Source organism: Aedes albopictus, chromosome 1 (genome assembly GCF_035046485.1).
Source record: "Aedes albopictus strain Foshan chromosome 1, AalbF5, whole genome shotgun sequence".
Classification (NCBI taxonomy): domain Eukaryota; kingdom Metazoa; phylum Arthropoda; class Insecta; order Diptera; family Culicidae; genus Aedes; species Aedes albopictus.
This window is the reverse complement of record NC_085136.1, coordinates 299,540,600-299,558,780: the sequence shown is the minus strand read 5'-3', so window position 1 is coordinate 299,558,780 and position 18,181 is coordinate 299,540,600.

Sequence of the window (18,181 nt, the reverse complement as noted above, 5' to 3'; positions counted from 1 at the left end):
TTGCAAAGAGTTACATTCACTTGCTACTATCTCAGTTCATAAGCATGCTATCAAAAAACAATGTATGGATGACTTTTACCTTGTAGTTTTATCTGAAAGTTTGCCGAATAGCGTAAGGGTCGCAAACGCATGCTTAACTCGTGAGCAAGCTGTGAAAGCAACTCTCCACGCCGTGAATGTAAATTACATTCACGGCGTGGAGAGTTGCTTTCACAGCTCGCTCACGAGTTAAGCATGCGTGTGCGACCCTTATGATATTCGGCAAACTTTCAGATAAAACTACAAGGTAAAAGTCATCCATACATTGTTTTTTGATAGCATGCTTATGAACTGAGATAGTAGCAAGTGAATGTAACTCTTTGCAAATGGTGAATGCCATCCCTGCATGTGAATAAACTTTACTCAATAAACTTGGTCGAAGAAGAGCGCATCAAGATTTTGGAAAAAAGGCAAGCAACAATGCTGCAGTAAGGGACGCGACAGAACGTAGACAAATACACTATAATGAAACAGCAATCTGCATGTCTTGTGCAGTGCACCGGCTGTTATCTTCTTGATTTATTGCCAGGTCGAGTTTCTTCCGACTTAAATTCTTTGTTGAAGCTAAGCCTCCATGAGCCTCTGGGTCTGCCTTCATTCTTCTTTGAATAATAGGGGAATAATCTAATCTACAGACACCGGATTAGCCCAGGTCCAGCGTCCAGGTAGTGTGGGATTGGTGTTCGTTTCCTGCAGGCAAAGTAGAAACTACACCGGAACTACACCCCGACCCACTAAAGACATTCTCATTGCCGCCACACTTCTCGTCTCTCTGGGTCCACAATGAAGGCATTATTGCTTCGGAAAGGGACTATAGGTCAGAGTCGGGTTCTGATGCTTCTCAAACATATATCTGGAGAACGAAATGCTCTACAAAGCTGTAATTTTGGCATTTTGTCAAGCCAACTTTGATTAGTAATCAGTCAAAATTTCAGCATCTTACAGCATTCCATTTGCGAGATATTATTTTGAGGAAGCGCCGGAACCCGATTCCGGATAATCGAGTCCGACCTGTAGTGCACTTTGCACCCTCAAGGCTATCTGCGTAACCATGCACCAACAACTATTTGGAAAGTCCCCATGGTAACGTGCTGGTGATTTGCCAGTTTCATGGGTGGCCTCCCTCTGTCCTCGAAAAGCGGGCAGGGTCAACCACCACACCTGCGCCCAACTGCTCTGCAAGAAACCAAAAACTGATTCTGTGTGCACCGCGATTTGACCTCCTGAAGGTTAAAGCCCTGTCAGGTAGTACACGGATGAAGTTGGTGACCTCTTTCGAATCGCGGTCTCGGATCCAACCCAGTAGACTGACGCCACGACTGCATCGCTACCAGGATGTAGCTCGAAGATATTCTGGGTGATTCCAGCCAAGCTCGTCTTTATGCACCCTATGGACAGGATTTTCCGGAGTCATACCCCCACTGCATGATGTCACACATTGTGCAAAAACGCGGGTACACAAACAAAACGTGTCCCGCCGTTTCCTCTAAACCTGCACAAACCGGACATTCGAGAGAACCGGCATAGCCAAAACGGTGTAGATATTTACTATCGGAAGCAACCATGGCTCGATAGTACCTGAGTCAGGCGGAATGTTACTTTCCCATGGTACCTGTTAACCCAACTATATACCTCCGGGATCAACCTGTGGGTCCTTAAGCTCAAAATAATGGTGAATAAGCTGCATAACTTCAGTAGAGTGAGAACTCGATCTGACACGGATTGTCGGATGAACTGACTCTTGGTGATGACGGCAATCATAATCCCAACAACTGTCGCCAGCTGGGCATCAATTTCGCTGAGGGATCTGACTGAAGACTACTGAAGATTTTACCAGCGGAATTCCTAAAGAAATTTCTTGAGGAATTCCTGGAGGAAATCCTAGAGAGATTCTCAGAGTAATACTTGGTGTAATTCCCAGAGAATTTCCTGAGAAAATCCCAAAGATTTCCTTTAAAAATTTCCGGAGGCATTTCAGAAGAGTCCCAGGAGGAATTCCTGAAAAAAATCCTGGAGGATTTTCTAGAACATTTCCAGAAGAAATTCCCAAAATAACTCCAGGAGGATTTCCTGGAGAAATTTTCGAAGACATTCTCGGAGGAATTCCTGGATAAATTCCCGGAGGTATTCGTCAAGGAAGTCCTATAGGAATTCCGGGAGAAATTCTCGAAGGTTTTTTGAGAAAAAAAAGTCACGGAAGACTTCCTGAAGAGATTCCTGGAGAAATTTCCAGAGGATTTTCTTGAAAAAAAAGGACAGTTTTCCTTAGAAAATTTCCGGATATACTCCTGGAGAAACTCCTGAAAAAATTCCCGGAGAAATTCTTGGAGCAATTCCTATAGAACATCCCGGAGAAATTCCTGAAGAAATTCCCGGAGAAGTTTATGGAGGAATTCCCGGAGGCACTCATGTACGAATTTCTGGGGAAATTCTTAGTGAAATTTCCGGAGAAAATCTTGGAAAGGAAGTCTGGAGCAATTCCTGGAAAAATTCCCAGAAGAATTCGTGCAGAAATTGCCGAAGGAATTCCTGATGGGAGTCCTAGATGAAATCCTGAGGAAATTTCCGGAGGAATCCCAGGAGGAATTCCTGGAGGATTTCCTAGAGGGTTTCCGGAGGAACTTCTGGAGGATGTCCTAGAAGAATTCCCAGAAGATTTCCTGAATAAATTCCTGCAGGAAGTTCTTGAGAAATTGCCAGTGGAATTTTTGGATAAATTGCCGGTGGAATTCCCGGAGAAATTTCTGGAAAAACTCCCGGAAGAGTTCCTGTAGAAATTCCCGAACACTTACCCGGAAGAAAAAACGGCGTAAAAACAGCAATATTGTAGGGCGACAAAATTTGTCTGCAGGGGTCAATTTTTGTATCTGTATTAACGATATTTTTAGCCCTAGGCTAGTTCATCTCGGAACCCATGATTCACTTCCCTTCCGAAGGAAGAACTCACATTTTGCGAATTTGTCGGGAGTGCGATTCGATCGCAGGTCCTACGGTGTTAAAATATTGCCTCTTGTACCACCGTACTCGACCGTCTACTATCCTGCCAAATGGCTCTTAGCTTGCTGAACAACTACGCTGAAAATGGAATACTTCTTGTTCATTAGGGTGTTCATACAAATATTTTCTTAATACTAGGCGGAACCTATTGAAGAATATCAGAACCAAGGACACCAGATACGTCTTACTTCCTTTTAACTTCCGGAACAATTTGCTGGACGTTTTCCTATTTTTTGAAATACAATTGTTTGCATATTTTGATTGCTGGTGTCACCTAGCGTCACCATTGCCGGATAGATCTCAACCTGCCGAACAATTTTACAGAAAACGCCATGCTTTTATCTTATTACAGTAACGAGATACACGTGTTTAAATATTATACACAAGGTGCCACCTAGCGAATAAATCACGAACCAAAGACTCAACTATCAGACATTTTCTAGCTTGCTGAAGAACTTTGTTGAAGACGGCATCAATCTATCTTATCAGGATTCTGAGATATAGAAGTTTGAAGATTTTTTACCCTGGCGCCACCTAGCGAACGATTCTAGAACCATGGATGCCATTGCCAGATAATTCTTAGCCTGCTGATCAACTTTGCTGAAAACGGCATGCTTGTACCTTATAAGAGTATCGAGATAAACGTGTTTGAATTTTGCAGACACAATGCGGATAAATCCCAAACCAAAAACTTTACTATCAGATAGTTCTGAGCTTGCTAAAGATTTTTGCCGAAGATAGCATCATTCTAACTTAAATATCAGGTTTCCGAGATATGAGGGTTTGAACATTATTGACACTGGCGCCGCCTAGCGGCCGAATTACGAACCGAAGTCGCCGTTGCCAGTTATTTCTTAACCTGCTGAACAAATTCGCCAAAGATACTATACTTCTACCTCATCGAGATCTTGAGATGTACGTTGCGCAAAGTATGTGGTCAATTTTGGTACCCCAAGACAATCCGGAATAACTCCGGAACCATGTGGACCAGGCACCCATGTTCCCGGCATCATAAACTAGAAATTTTTTTCGGGAAGTTGTGAAAATTTCATCAAAATCCATGGAAAAAACAAAAAAGTTATGACCATTTTTATGCTTTTCCGAAGGTGTAAAATGTACGTTGGCTGGATGAAGGTTAACAATAGTACGTCTCGGTTTGTGGCTGCTGCTCTCCATCCTCAGTCACTTTTAATGCTCACCAAATAGCGATCAACTTCTGCGCTCCACGCCTTCTTGTGCAGACTGGATTAGTAGTGAACACCAACTTCACAGAGTTCTTGTCCGGCATTCTTCCAATATTTCCTACAAATCGTATCCGTTAGGCTGTTGCCACCTGCATGCCAGGTTCGCCGTAGATTTCAGCGAGCTCGTGGTGCATCCTTCTCCGTCACACACCGTTCTTTGGCACACTACCAAAGATCATCATTGGCATACGTCGCTCGAAAACTCCAAGTGATTGCAGATTCTCTTCGAGTATGGACCATGTTCCGTGTCCGCAGAAGACTTCCGGTATCGTCCATGATTTTCCCTAGCTCTGTGCGGTCGATACTGTCGTAAGCTGCCTTGAAGTTTTTGAACAGGTGACGCGTTCAACCTGGAATTCACGACATTTCTGGAAAATTTGCCGTACAGTGAAGATCTGGTCCGTTCTAGACCGACCGTTGATAAAGCCGGCTTGCTGGCTTCCCACGGATTCCTTCTAGGTGACAGGACTTTATAGACGGCATTCAAAATGCTGATCGCTCTGTAGTTCTTACACTACAAATGTTTGTTTTCCTTGTGAATAGGGCAGAATACCCCTTCCTTCCACTTCTCCGATAGTTGTCTGGATTTCTAGATACTGACTATCATCCTGTGCAATCCTGTGCGGTGGCCAACTTTTCAGAACCGTAGCTCACAACAAGAACACGTTCAAAATGGTTTGTCCTGAAAATTGATGCATTACACTATTCCTTACTGATTTATTTGCTATCCCCAGGCGGTGTTTTTTTTTCTCCCGAAAGAGGCGAGTCTGCTACGTTCGCTTCTGTCTGTATCGCTTCACATTCTGTCGGGTTCCATACTGCAGCATTGCCCCCTACGTTGAGTTCTTCTTCTCCAAAACCGCTCTGCACTCCTCATCGAACCATTTCATTCGTTCGACTCCATTACACGTACCCGTAAGGTTTTTGGCCACGTTGTTGATGGCTTAGTACATTCAAACCTTAATTAGAATAGAATCCATTTAGGTAAAATCTATTTAGGTCCCTTCATTTAGGTAACATTACCTAAATGGAATCTGATTGTGCTCAAAGCAGTTGAAGTGTTTTAGATTATGGATAAGGTTGGTTTAAGATAATTAAGTTGCAAGTGGAATTAAGGGGAGTTTATGGCGTGCTCAAGGGGGGTGGGAGGGGGTTTAGGGGTGAGCAATGAGGGATAGTGGGGTTGGTTTGGCACTGTTTAATGTTTCCTAAAAATTTTCTACCATAAGTCATCGAATCTACATGCATAACTTGTGTGCTTAAATGATTGAAAAAAAGTAATGCTGTGGCTCAAGCTTGTATGGCAAAACCACATGTCAAAAAGTTCGATGGGCCCCCTTCTCATTTCGTTCTATATGACGCCACGATGCTCTGGTTAAATTTTCAGCTAAATCCGTTAACATTTGGGCGGTGCTAAACTTGTTTGAAGTTTGTATGGGAGTTTATATGGGAAAACATCGTTTTTTGCAGTTTTCTTCTGAGGGGTTCCAATTTCCCTTAAAACACGTAATCGATCCTATAGAAATATTGTCTATGATATGCCGAAAAACTTTGTCGAAGACCGCTACGTGCTCAGACACTTGCGAAAAAAGTCATAGCCTAGACAATACGGGCCCATTCAACGAGATTTTATTGCTATTGTTATTCCTTTACATGTTAAATGTTAAGCACCACCAGATGGTCTGCGTGTAATATCTTTTCCTACAAGCTTCGGATGACTTTGCGGTCTTCGACAAAGTTTTTCAGCACATGTGAGACTATAGTTCAATACAATCGGTTATGTGTTTTAAGTAAAAATAGTGCCCCTCATGAGAAAAATGCGAAAAACGATGTTTTCCCATATAAACTCCCATACAAAATTCAAATGAGTTTAGCACAGCCCAAATGTTAACGGGTTTAGCTGAAAATCTGACCAGAGCATCGAGGCGTCATATAGAACGAAATGAGAAGAGGGCCCATCGAACTTTTTGACATGTGGTATTTTGAGCCACGCTAATACACATACAGGCACATGCAACTTTGTGCTGACAATGTTTGGATCTACAATCGTGAACAGTCTGGAACGTCTTGAATCTCTTCTGAAACCACCTGCAACGTTAAAGAAACGCTTTAAAACACCGCTGAAATCTCCCTGAAAGTTACGTAAAAGCTGTTATCCAAAATGTATTTTCAGAAACTGTAGGCCTCCTTAACCCTCCCTGTAACACCCCTGGGACCCTCCAAAACCACCGAAAACGAAGGCGTAACGCCTCTGAAACCCGTCAAAAATCCTCTTAAGCTTCCTAAAACGCCCTCGAAATCCCCCTTAACCCCCTCAGACCCCATGTAACGCACTTGAGACCCTCAGAAACCCCCGAAAACGCCTACGTTACGCCTGAGTTACACATCTGTAACTCGCCAAAAATCATCTGAAGCTTTCTGAAATGCCTTCGAAATCCCCCTAACACATGGGGTCTTGTAACGCACCTGGGACCCTCAGAAACTCCCCGAAAATACCCCTGAAGACCTCCCCCCCCCCCTGTGCAATGCCTTTGACAACACCCCCCCCTCCTCTTGAAATTCCCATGAAATCCCTCAGAAACCCCGCATCCCAACTAACATTTATTGTGAGTGTAAACGCCAGCAAGTCAAAGTAACCACAAAGTTGATTAAATAAACTTTATGCTTAAATAATTGCATTGATTTTTTTCTGAACTAAAGACCGGCCCAGAAAGTATGGACGCATAAATAAAATACTGGCATTTCAAAACTATTGATGACTAGTTCTTTTTGCACGCTTAGAAATCCGTTCCAATATTCAGGAACAAATAATCACGAGAAACGGAACCTGCAGCCTTTTCAAATTCATGAAATAGTTCTGATAAACGTGACCAAAGCTTCCAGATTTCGTGATATGTTATCGTAAATTAAAGAATACTGTTCATACCTGCTCAATCACACTTGTTATTTAGTAACGCGTTTAATATTGTGAACTCGAATCATGTTTACCAGACTTCATGCAACCATATATGTGATTTTGTTCCCTATAGCAGGAACTCACTTCACGCGCGCTGTCAACATTGATAACGCTCACTCAAAAACAAACTAGTGATCGTCAACATAAATGCCGCGAATCTTTGCTTCTAGTTTCCTAAGTTAGTTAAAAACATTACTTTTATCAAAGAATCGTTCGTACTAATAACAAATAATAATTTAATGCAGTTTAAGAGCTGATAGATTTCCATCTAGTGAACTGAAGAATTCCATATTCGGGTGGTACAGTTTGATTTTTGCAGCTCCCCCTCGAATCACATCTATTTTCTTGTTGTATGGAAATGGTATTGTGATGCCGAATTCCGTAATTATCATTCAATTATCTGTTTTCTAAGGAAATGTAAGTATGGTGCAACATGGTGAGAATCTATTTCAATAAACAGGATCATGTCAGTCAACAAAGAGGTTTCACATTTCTGGTGTTTTTGCTCCCAGTCCAGCGCTGCATTGCAGACCGTAAACTATAATCACGGCACCGAGAACAAATTGTTGCTGCCGTGAAGAAAATTTCTGTTACCATGAACTAAAATCTAGTTCCCGTGAACTTAGTTTCCGTTTACGTAAACTGAGTTCCCAAATACCCGAACACAGTGCCCGATTATGTGATTTTTGTTCTTGAACCAGCAACTGGAACAGGCGTTACGCATATGCTTCAGGACAGAGTTCACGAGTTTGTGATTTTAGTTCATGGTGTATATTTGTAAGCGAAAATTGTGTCTGTTCTGGTTTTCGTGACTGGATGTTGACAAACTTCGGAACGGATTTTTTTACGTGTGAAAGCTACATCCTGTTGGTCAATCTATTTTCTCAGCATTTGTATAGCGGTTTTTGCGATCAACTTTCAGCGGAACATCATCGAAAAAATGTGCACAAACGATGAACAGAGCTTGAAAGATCATTAAGGAAATGAGCAAAATATGGTGGGAGTAAGTGAGAAAACAGTGCAAGCAGCAATCAGCAAACACGGTGGGGATAACACGTTTAAGCATAGGCAAAAAATGGATTAAAAATAAAGATCCTGCTAACCCTCGTTTGGAAAAACAAAAAATGAAGGTATTTGAGCACAAGAAAAAAAACCTTCTAACTTACACAGAGCGGGATATGACCAAAAAGTTACCATTTCGAATTCCAATAGTGGTTTCTGCTTTTAGTAGTGTTGCGTGTACGTACACGCTGTATTACACGAACACCACTTGAGTTACTGGTTGAAAATAGTAAACAAAGATCAGCTGTTCCCAGCAAAATCAAATGGGCATATTTTAAACCAGTAGATTTGCATTAGTGTTCGTGACGCCGTGCTGCGAAACCACTATGTTCATCGTGGCAAAGATCGTTTGAATTTTCGATCCTATTGTAAGCAGAAACAGCCAAAACGAAGCCTGAAACTAGAACCATCGATCAGGCCCAGTCAACTGAATACTAGGTGCGTCCATACTTTCTGGGGCAGTCTTTATTAAAAACGCCTAACAGTATGCAATGTGCATACATCCATTCCTGATAGCCAGTGTTTATTTCGCCCCGAATCGACTACAACATCAAATTTCCTATTTTAAGTGCATTCTGATCAAAATTTAAATACTTTAAGTATTGTCAATCCTAAGTATATATGCAGATAGATAATGCGTGGCTATTTTTCATGGTGAAGACACTCAAACGCTCGCAAAACCTTATTTATCGCCCCAAAATTATAAGAATTTCAATATATGAAAAACAAATTATAATTTGAGAGATATTTTGCCTATTTTGAAGGGATATAAATGGTACCATTGAAGAATAGAACGTTCACATGTTCCTTCACACTTCTACATTCAAATTTTAACATAAAATTCAACGGTTTCGACAAAAACAGAGGTGCCCAGTTCGCTCCGGGTGTCCATTATGTCCCTAACTCCCCTATATCCCGCTTAAAGTTTGTTTTGACAAGACGTGTTGGTATACCAATAGTTTCTTTATTACAGCTTCTAGCTGTAACGATATCGCATAACGGCCTTCAAAGCGCTGCTGGTTTGTGGATTTGTCAATATTACGAATTGTACTGTATATTGCAACTGTTTTGTTAGTGGGGACTCCTATTGGATTTGTTCAAGATTTTAACCTTCCAGGACGCGCGCCATCAAGCAACCAAAACTTCACCGCGCTCGCGATGTATACGGAAAGCGAGGTTTTTTGGTAGTGTTGTACTTTTTACAACAGCGCGCGCGCTGAAGGGTTAAATCTTCCGGGAAATCTTCCGATGTTGGAATAGAATGAATTAAAGGCAGCCCCAGTGACAAGTGATTGTTTTCTGAAAGCCGAGTTTGGTAGCTGCATGGTGCTTGTTTTGATACCGTGTATTAGCTTATGGTTTATATTTGACTAGCTTCCCTTTTATTCAGCGTTGACTGCTTCAATTCGATGGTTACACAACAGAAAGCAAATGACTGAAGCTTATAGCGCTAAGAATGTTAGTTGCGATGTCCCCCTTTAAATCTCCAGGCCACTCACCCATCTCAAACTTCTTTTAAATCTTCAAATCCATTTAGGTTATGAACTGAATCCATTTAGATAATGAATCAATTTAGGTAACAACTTTATGTAGGCAGTCCCGACGCCTTACCTGAATGAAGGTTTTGGTGTAGTCCTCCAAAGGGGCCACGTCGAGCTCTTCCTCGTCTAGCAACGCTGCAGACGCTGCCTCGAGATGCAGTAGCAGTAGCAATATCCGGTTGCTTTAGTTGCTCTTGATCAAACCAAGGTGCCCATTATTGGTATCGCCTGCGGTGTTACCTGGTATGTTGTGTAGTTTACTTACACACCCTGTTTAGTGAACTGGAGAGTCGTCGGTTCAAATCGTATCTGAACTACGACGGGGTTGATGCAATTTTCTGTTTCAATATGTCAATTTTCCAGAAAATTAGTGAATGAACTCGCTGTACGCATATTGATAACATGCCATCTCGATAAGTTATCCGAAAAACAGTAATCTTTTAAAAATTCACTCTTTTGATATTCCTATGCGGTAGCGGTAGTCCGTTACCAAAGATAAGTAGTGATAGTGATTTTAAAAATCCTTCAGCATTACACCAGAAATTCTACCAAGGATATGTTCACGTTCTTGCCAAATTCAACCATTCAAGCTCTCGTCAGATGTTTCTGTTCGAATCAGAACGTTCTTATATAGAAAAGTACTAGAATCGAAACATTAAATAGAAACAAAAACTGGAGCTTTGTTTATGTTCTTCCGTACAATCAAGTCACATTCCATCTATTATCGCTTTTTCTGTAAAAACCATAAAGCGATTTACACTTCAATCAGTTCACCAGTTGAATCACAACAAAAGCCCATTGTTGTGACGTGCTTTCAAATGAAGTTATGTATTTTCTTTTGAAAAAACTAACAATACTAACTGAACGATTTGAAAAGTGGGCTAGAGCAAAACGATCAGTTCGTATTCGAAAAAAGGGGCGTATCATATAAAGGACGCCCTTGAGTTCAAAAATCATGAACGCAAAGGAATATGTTGAATCCTTTGTTTGGACAATTTTGCAACTATTAGCCGGAAGGCTTAACATTATGGTACTGTGTTTCGCCCACCTTTTGAATGAGTTGCATATTTTCAAAAACCTTTTTTTGTATTTTCTTCGAATTTCAACTCTTGTCGTTCATCTTTTTTCCCACACCACAGCCTAGATCAGCTTTCTGACGAAAAAGGCTCCTGCGTATCTTGTTACAATCAATTGAATCCCATTGGGGGCTAATTACCGTCCCGAACGTGCCCAGCACGAGTCCAAACCATGGCGCAGATAAGTTTCCCCCCATGATTTAGCATCAGCCAGCAACATTGCACCCGGTAGCCCACGGTCCACGTCGCTGATTGGTCCCTGGCAGCAGAACAACAACGCACTCTAACATCAGCTAATTGCTCTCATCGCGGGAGCCTAATAATTACATCACTTTTGGAATTATCCCAATTTTGTAAACTCCCAATCCGTCCCTCGCCTTTTTCGCTTCCACACTTCTTCCAACTTAAAATGGCCTATCAATCGGATCGGGATCTTAGCCTGACCTGCTAGGGGTGCAGAGAGATGCCGTGATGTAGGCGGCGGCGGTGGTCCGATCCGACAAAGCGTCTTGTTTGATCTTGTGGCGGCTCGCTTCGAGTTCGAGTCCCGCTAATGACCGAGAACTTCTGAAAGCTAACACGATTAAACAATACGCGCACTCATCGTTGGATGAGTTTCAATTTTTGTTCAAGGTACCTATGGGATGAGGAGTGGTTCGGTGATAGCTGGAGAAGCAGTTCAATAAAACACACATGACTCGAATGTTATGCTGTTCAGAAGAAAGAGAGCTGAACGACGATGATACCGGCTCGCAATGAGATGATTTTGATTGGTTATGCTATTATGGACTCGTTTGATGTTTTTATCGCTATGCCGCATTTTCTTTAGCTGAAACATTTACACCCGTTGGGGTCTCCAATTAGCCTAGTGGTTAAGACTATGAATCGCCAATCCGGAGACGGCGGGTTCGATTTCCGTTCCTGTCGTGAAAATTTTCTCGACTCCCTGGGCATAGTGTATCATTGTCCTTGCCTCACAATATACAAATTAATGCAATGGCAGGCAGAGAAAGCCTGCTCAAAGAACACTAAGTTGAAGTGATGCATGTCAAGTTCCAGTGGGAATGTAGAGCCATATAGAAGAAGAAGAAGAAGAAGAAGAAGAAGAAGAAGAAGAAGAAGAAGAAGAAGAAGAAGAATTACACTCAGGTCACGAGGGCTCGAGTTGAAATTAGGGAAGTGTTCATGAACCACGATGATAATAATATTATTATTTTAAATATTTAATAATATTTATTTTTGTCATCGAAGATAACCTTTCCTCCCGGACCAAGGCAGCGGGAGCAATGACTACGTCAGTACAGTAGGAAGCAACAACGAGTCTACTCCCACGTTGAGGGAAGTTAAGGGTGGTATCGGAGCTAAACTCATCAAGATGGGCTCAGAAAAATTAGCCACCTGCCTGTACCGACTAATAGTCCGGATATAGGAGACCTAACAGCTACCGGAGGAGTACAAGGACGGGGTTTTATGCCCCATCTAGATAAGTCGGAGTCCGAGAACTTCCGAGCGATCACAATTCTGGATGCCGCCTACAAAGTGCTATCCCAGATCATCTTCCGTCGTCTTTCACCTAAAGTAAATGAGTTCGAGGGGAGTGATCAAGCCGGTTTCATCGACGGCCGGTCGACAATGGACCAGATCTTCACCATACGGCAAATCCTCCAGAAATGCCGTGAATACCAGGTCCCAACGCACCACCTGTTCATCGACTTCTAGGCGGCATACGACAGTATCCACCGCACATAGCTATGAAAAATCATGGGGTCGAGACCAGCTTTCCCGGGAAGCTTACTAGATTGATAAGAGCAACGATGGATGGTGTGCAGAACAGCGTAAGGATTTCGGGTTCATTCGAATCGTGACGGGGACTACGACAAGGTGATTCACTTTCCTGCTTACTTTTCAACATCGCCCTGGAAGGTGTTATGCGACGAGCCGGGCTCAACAGCCGGGGTAAGATCTTCACGAAATCCGGCCAATTTGTCTGTTTTGCGGATGATATAGATATTATTGCTAGAACATTTGGAACGGTGGCAGAACTGTACACCCGCCTGAAACTTGAAGCAGCAAAGGTCGGACTGGTGATGAATGCGGCTAAGACAATGTACATGCTGGTAGGTGGGACTGAGCGAGACAAGACAAGCCATGACAGCGATGTTACGATAGACGCGGATTTTTTTTTTCGAGGTTGGAGAATATTTCGTCTACTTTGGTTCCTTGCTAACGGCTGACAATAACGTGAGCCATGAAATACGAAGGCACATCATCAGTGGGAGTCGTGCCTACTATGGGCTCCAGAAGAAATTGCGGTCAAAACAGATTCATCCCCGCACCGAATGTACCATGTACACGACGCTAATAAGACCGGTGGTTCTCTACGGACACGAAACATGGACGATGCAGGAGGAGGACCTGCAAGCGACGGGTGCTAAGGACGATCTTCGGCGGCGTGCAGGAGAACGGTGTGTGGCGGAGAAGATTAACCACGAGCTCGCTGCACTCTACGGTGAACCCAACATCCTGCAAGTGGCTAAAGCTGGACGGATACAGTGGGCAGGGCATGTTGTAAAAATGCCGGACAACAACTCTGCAAAGCTGGTGTTTGCTAACCATCCGGTGGGTACAAGAAGGTGTAGAGTGCAGAGAGCACGATGGGTGGACCAGGTGGAGCGTGATCTGGCGAGCATTGGGCGTGACCGACGTTGGAGAGCTGCAGCTGCAAATCGAGTTTTACGGCGGCAAATTGTTGATTCAGTGTTATCATGAATTTGATGTTGAACTAAATAAATGAATGAAATTGTTCCGAAGATCCCAGGATATCGAAAAAAATCCCAAATCCCGGAATTTTTTGGGCCATCCAACAAGATCCTCTACCGGAGTCATGCTACCCAAAACGAACATCATTCTTAATTTGATGTCTGTCATAAAGCTTACACACGGAATGATATTACAACGCAGACCAACAATAAACATTAACCTAAATCGCACATCCACAATACTTTATAGCTCTGCACTTCATGTGATGCATGTACTAAAAACAAAAGCAAAATAAAAAACAGCGTCCAATTTTTTGCGAACTCTTGTAATGATCAGTTTACGGTCGAAAGGCAAGAGTCGCTCACACTCGGTCCCAGTAGTGAAGCCGCCGCGCCAGTTGGTTCTGGTCGGCCGATTATTGAACGATTTACCGGTTTTACCCCCCGAAAGGAGGGAGGACTTCGATCGCGCTCTCTAAACGATGTTTGGTTAATCAAAATGAGTTGTTTTTGTGGTTTTCTCAGATTGTACGGGCCAAGTCCCAACAAGACCCCGACCGGAGAGTAACGAGAAAGCCGTGATCGAAAATCAATTGAAGTTGCGACTCGTCCGGGTTTTTCTCGCCGCGCTGTTGATGAAGAGCATCTCTACAGGAAAAAAGGAGGATAATAAATGAACAAATAATACAATTTCTTTCGAGTTGCTCCGGAAAAAAAACTACCGCACCGCACCCGGGGTCGGTAAAGTCGGCTTTTGATCGGAATATTTCATGCCCCTAACCGACCGTGGCCAAATCAACAAAAGATCATGAGAATCGAATCGCACACATAATCGACGATTGACGGCCCGACCCGGACGGATGGACGGCGGCGGCGGCTGCGGCAGTAAGGCCGGCTATAAAGTCGATCGATCGATCGAAGGCCAATAAAACCAACGAACATTTTTGTTGGGCTTTTGTTCTGAGGCTGTGTGGCTGGAAGATCATCAACCATCGCATCGGCGAGAAAATAACTTGAGTAGATGTGAGATTTTTTTTTGTTGCAGTGTTCGAAGGCTAGGAAGCCTCTTATGGACCGACAAGTGTTATAGAGTGTGTCTTCAAAACTGAGGATCATAAATCATTTTCGCACCTCTGCCGATGTTTGAACTCGAGCTGAGTAGAAAAGGAATGGATGTGATGGGATGGTTTGGAATAATACAAATGCAATTGTAAGAAAGACGCGGATCGTTTATTTGTAAAACAATTACAAAATAATTGCTTGAGCTTTGGGTTGTAAGATAGTTAGAGAGCCGACAACCTGTTGAAAGTGTCCAATATAGCCTCGCAAATGCCTACCTCAAGCCTCCACGGGTCAAGCGATGACAAAGACCGCCAGCTAAGAGTTGTGTGCTTAGCTGGTAGTGCAGCCTGGGCACTGTTGTCCAGTGCTGGGAATGGTAACAGTAGTTTGCTTGAATTTGATGATTGAATCGCTGGCTCTTCATATCCGGGAGCAATTTTTTTGAATCAATGTAGTAGGCGATCCAAAAGATTGATACAGTAGCAACAACAACGCGGGAGCTCCAAATGAGTTTCATTGAAATTCATTTGTAGTACTCGAAGCACCGTACTCCCGTGGACGCGTTCCCGAATAGCCCGTCTATGCCTGCTTGCAGAGGCTTTTCCGTTCCATTTTTAAAGCATTGGTCCTCTCCTTGGTCCTCGTAGGCCTCATCCGTGATTCAGCAGGGAGGAACAGACTATCCAGTTCTATCTTTCAAGTGGGCGTTAGTGTCGCCGCGTCACTGCACGCCGGAATAAAAATGTGAATTCGATGCAATTTGGCTTGCGGCTCCCCAAGTTCTTAAGAATGAAGGATATTGTATGCATGATGGGTCTGGTGGTGAACTCAGTCTTTGGTTATGAAGTAAGACGCCATTCCAGAAAGCACGGGCATATCAGCGGCGTGAAAACCCCACCCCAATCGGCGTACCACTCCTCATAAAAAAGAATCTGAATCAGAACATTACTAAATGTCCTGATGTTATAATTCAATCATTAGGAAATAATTTGCTTAGTAAATAATTGCTTGAGAAGACAAGCCGATGCACGCCAGATGCACTCTGGTTTCAACCCGAAAGTTCGACAAACACGTTCAGTGCCGTTTCTCAAGAGGTCCACTCCGACTGCCCGTCCCATTTTGCAAGTGAAAAACCTCGCCATTAATCCGTCACGGGTAACGTTCCTAAAATCGAATCTCCCCAGGAGCCCGACCAATTCATCCAGCGAAGGTTTAACCAAATCACCCCGAACCCTTGTACCAAAAACTGTCCTCGAATACCCCAATCCGTTTAGGAAATCCCATTAGCAGGATAGCAATCTACTGTAGCGAACTACCGTAGCAACATAGGGATTCTAATGAAATTCAACAAACTACACTACGGTAGCGGTCGATTTTGCATTCGTAACCATGGGTAGCTGTGATTTGATTTGTTTTAACTCCACCGAATAAACTTCGTGATTTTTCCCAGCACTGCTGTTGTCTTTATGACTTCAGCTAGATTGAGGAGGTACGTCCCGAACGTCTGTCCACCAAGGAGGTGCGGCTCAAACGGCGTCCGTTTTGGCATCCAGCGGCTCAGTATGAAATGCTCCTCCACCGGAAGCTATATCAAAAAAGACCGAACTTGGGAGAACACAGATTGGCGTCGCTGACAGGTCAAATGCTGCTATACTTCGCCCTACGAGGTGAACACGCTCCTTGCTACCGTGGAGTTGGTTTCCTGCTCAGCGCTGACGCTCACGCTGCGCTCATGAAGTGGGATCCTCTTAATGAGAGAATAATTGTAGCCAGATTCAGAACACGGGTTCGAAATCTTATCATGATCAAAATCCTCATGAGCGACTTCAACGCGAAGATTGGTTCCGACAACTCGGACTATGAACACGTCTTGGGACGCCATGGTCTCTGAGAAATTAGCGAGCTGTATGCAGAGTTTTGTGGTAATAGATGACATGTGGATTTTGGGATAGCTCTTTCTTCATCTGATGATGTAAGGAACAAACGTAGCGCCGACATTGAGTCCGACCATCATCTCCTAATCGACGAGATCTGCCTGCGCATTGAGAGGATCCATCGACAGGAGGAAAATTCAAGCACCAGTTCAACACACGCCGACTGGAAGACGCTGCGGTGAAAAGGTCCTTCGTCGAGGAGCTAGAGAACCGTGCTGCGAATATTCCAGAAGATGGAAGCGTAAAAGATTAATGGAGCGCCATCAAGAACGCCTTCATCGCCACCGCCGAGAATAATTTGGGTGAGCTACGCACCCGAAGAAATCAGTGGATCACTTATTATACCTGGAGGAAGATAGAGAAGCGAAGGAACGCCAAAGCCGCAATAGAGCGAGCGAAAACACGAGGAGCCAAAGCCGTGGCCCGTCAGCGCTATTCGGTTCTCGAGAAGGAAGTGAAACGCTCATGCAGACGGGACAAAAGAGCGTGGGCGGACTCCCTAGCCGACAAAGGCGAGAAAGCCGCAAACACCGGTGACATTCTTCTCCTCTACGATGTTTCACGTCGCCTTAGTGGGACTAAGATGAATGCGACGATGCCCATGAAAGACACGTCTGGACAGTTATTGATCGACCCGGCTTACCAGTTAAAACGCTGGTTCGAGCACTTTGGAAACCTTTGATCCGCCAAGGGTTCGACGTATTACCCGTGTCAACACCGAAGCTCCATCAGTGCAGGAGATAGAAACAGCCATCCGTAGTATGAAATCGAACAGGGCCCCAGGGCTCTATCGCATATCAGCTGAGATGCTCAAAGCTGACCCCGTAGTTTCCGCACAACTACTGCATCAATTATTCTGCAATACATATATCAGAAACTGCAACAGTTCCGACCGACTGGATGCAAGGCGTCTTGTTGAAGGTACCAGAAAAAGGTGACCTGACTGTATGCGGTAATTGGTGGGGCATCATGTTACTTTATATCGTTCTCGAAGTCCTCTGCAAAGTGATCCTTAACCGGATACAGGAGAAGATTGACGCAACTCTCCGACGGCAGCAAGTAGGATTCCGTGCCGGACGATCCTGTGTGGACCATATTTTAACGCTCCGTATCATTCTGGAGCAAATCAATTAATTCCAAGAGTCTCTCTACCTGGTGTTCAATGATTACGAAAAAGCTTTCGACTGTCTCAACCACCAAAATATCTGGGAAGCCCTCAGGAGCAAGGATGTTCCTAAGAAAATCATCGGTCCCATTAAAGCACATATTCGTGCAGAGCAAGGATGGGAAAAAATCATTTATTTATTGTGTATCCCTCACTCACATCCACGCACAATCTGATGCGAGTGTGCTTCTCCCCCAGCCAAGCAAAATCTTTTTACTTTCATTGCTCATTCTTTCTAATCGCCGAGCACCGGGCGACGCAAGCAACGACGGCCGAATGAATCACTACCGAATATGAGTGCCGAAGCTGAACGAACCAAGATTGAACGAATGTTTGCGTTCTGAGT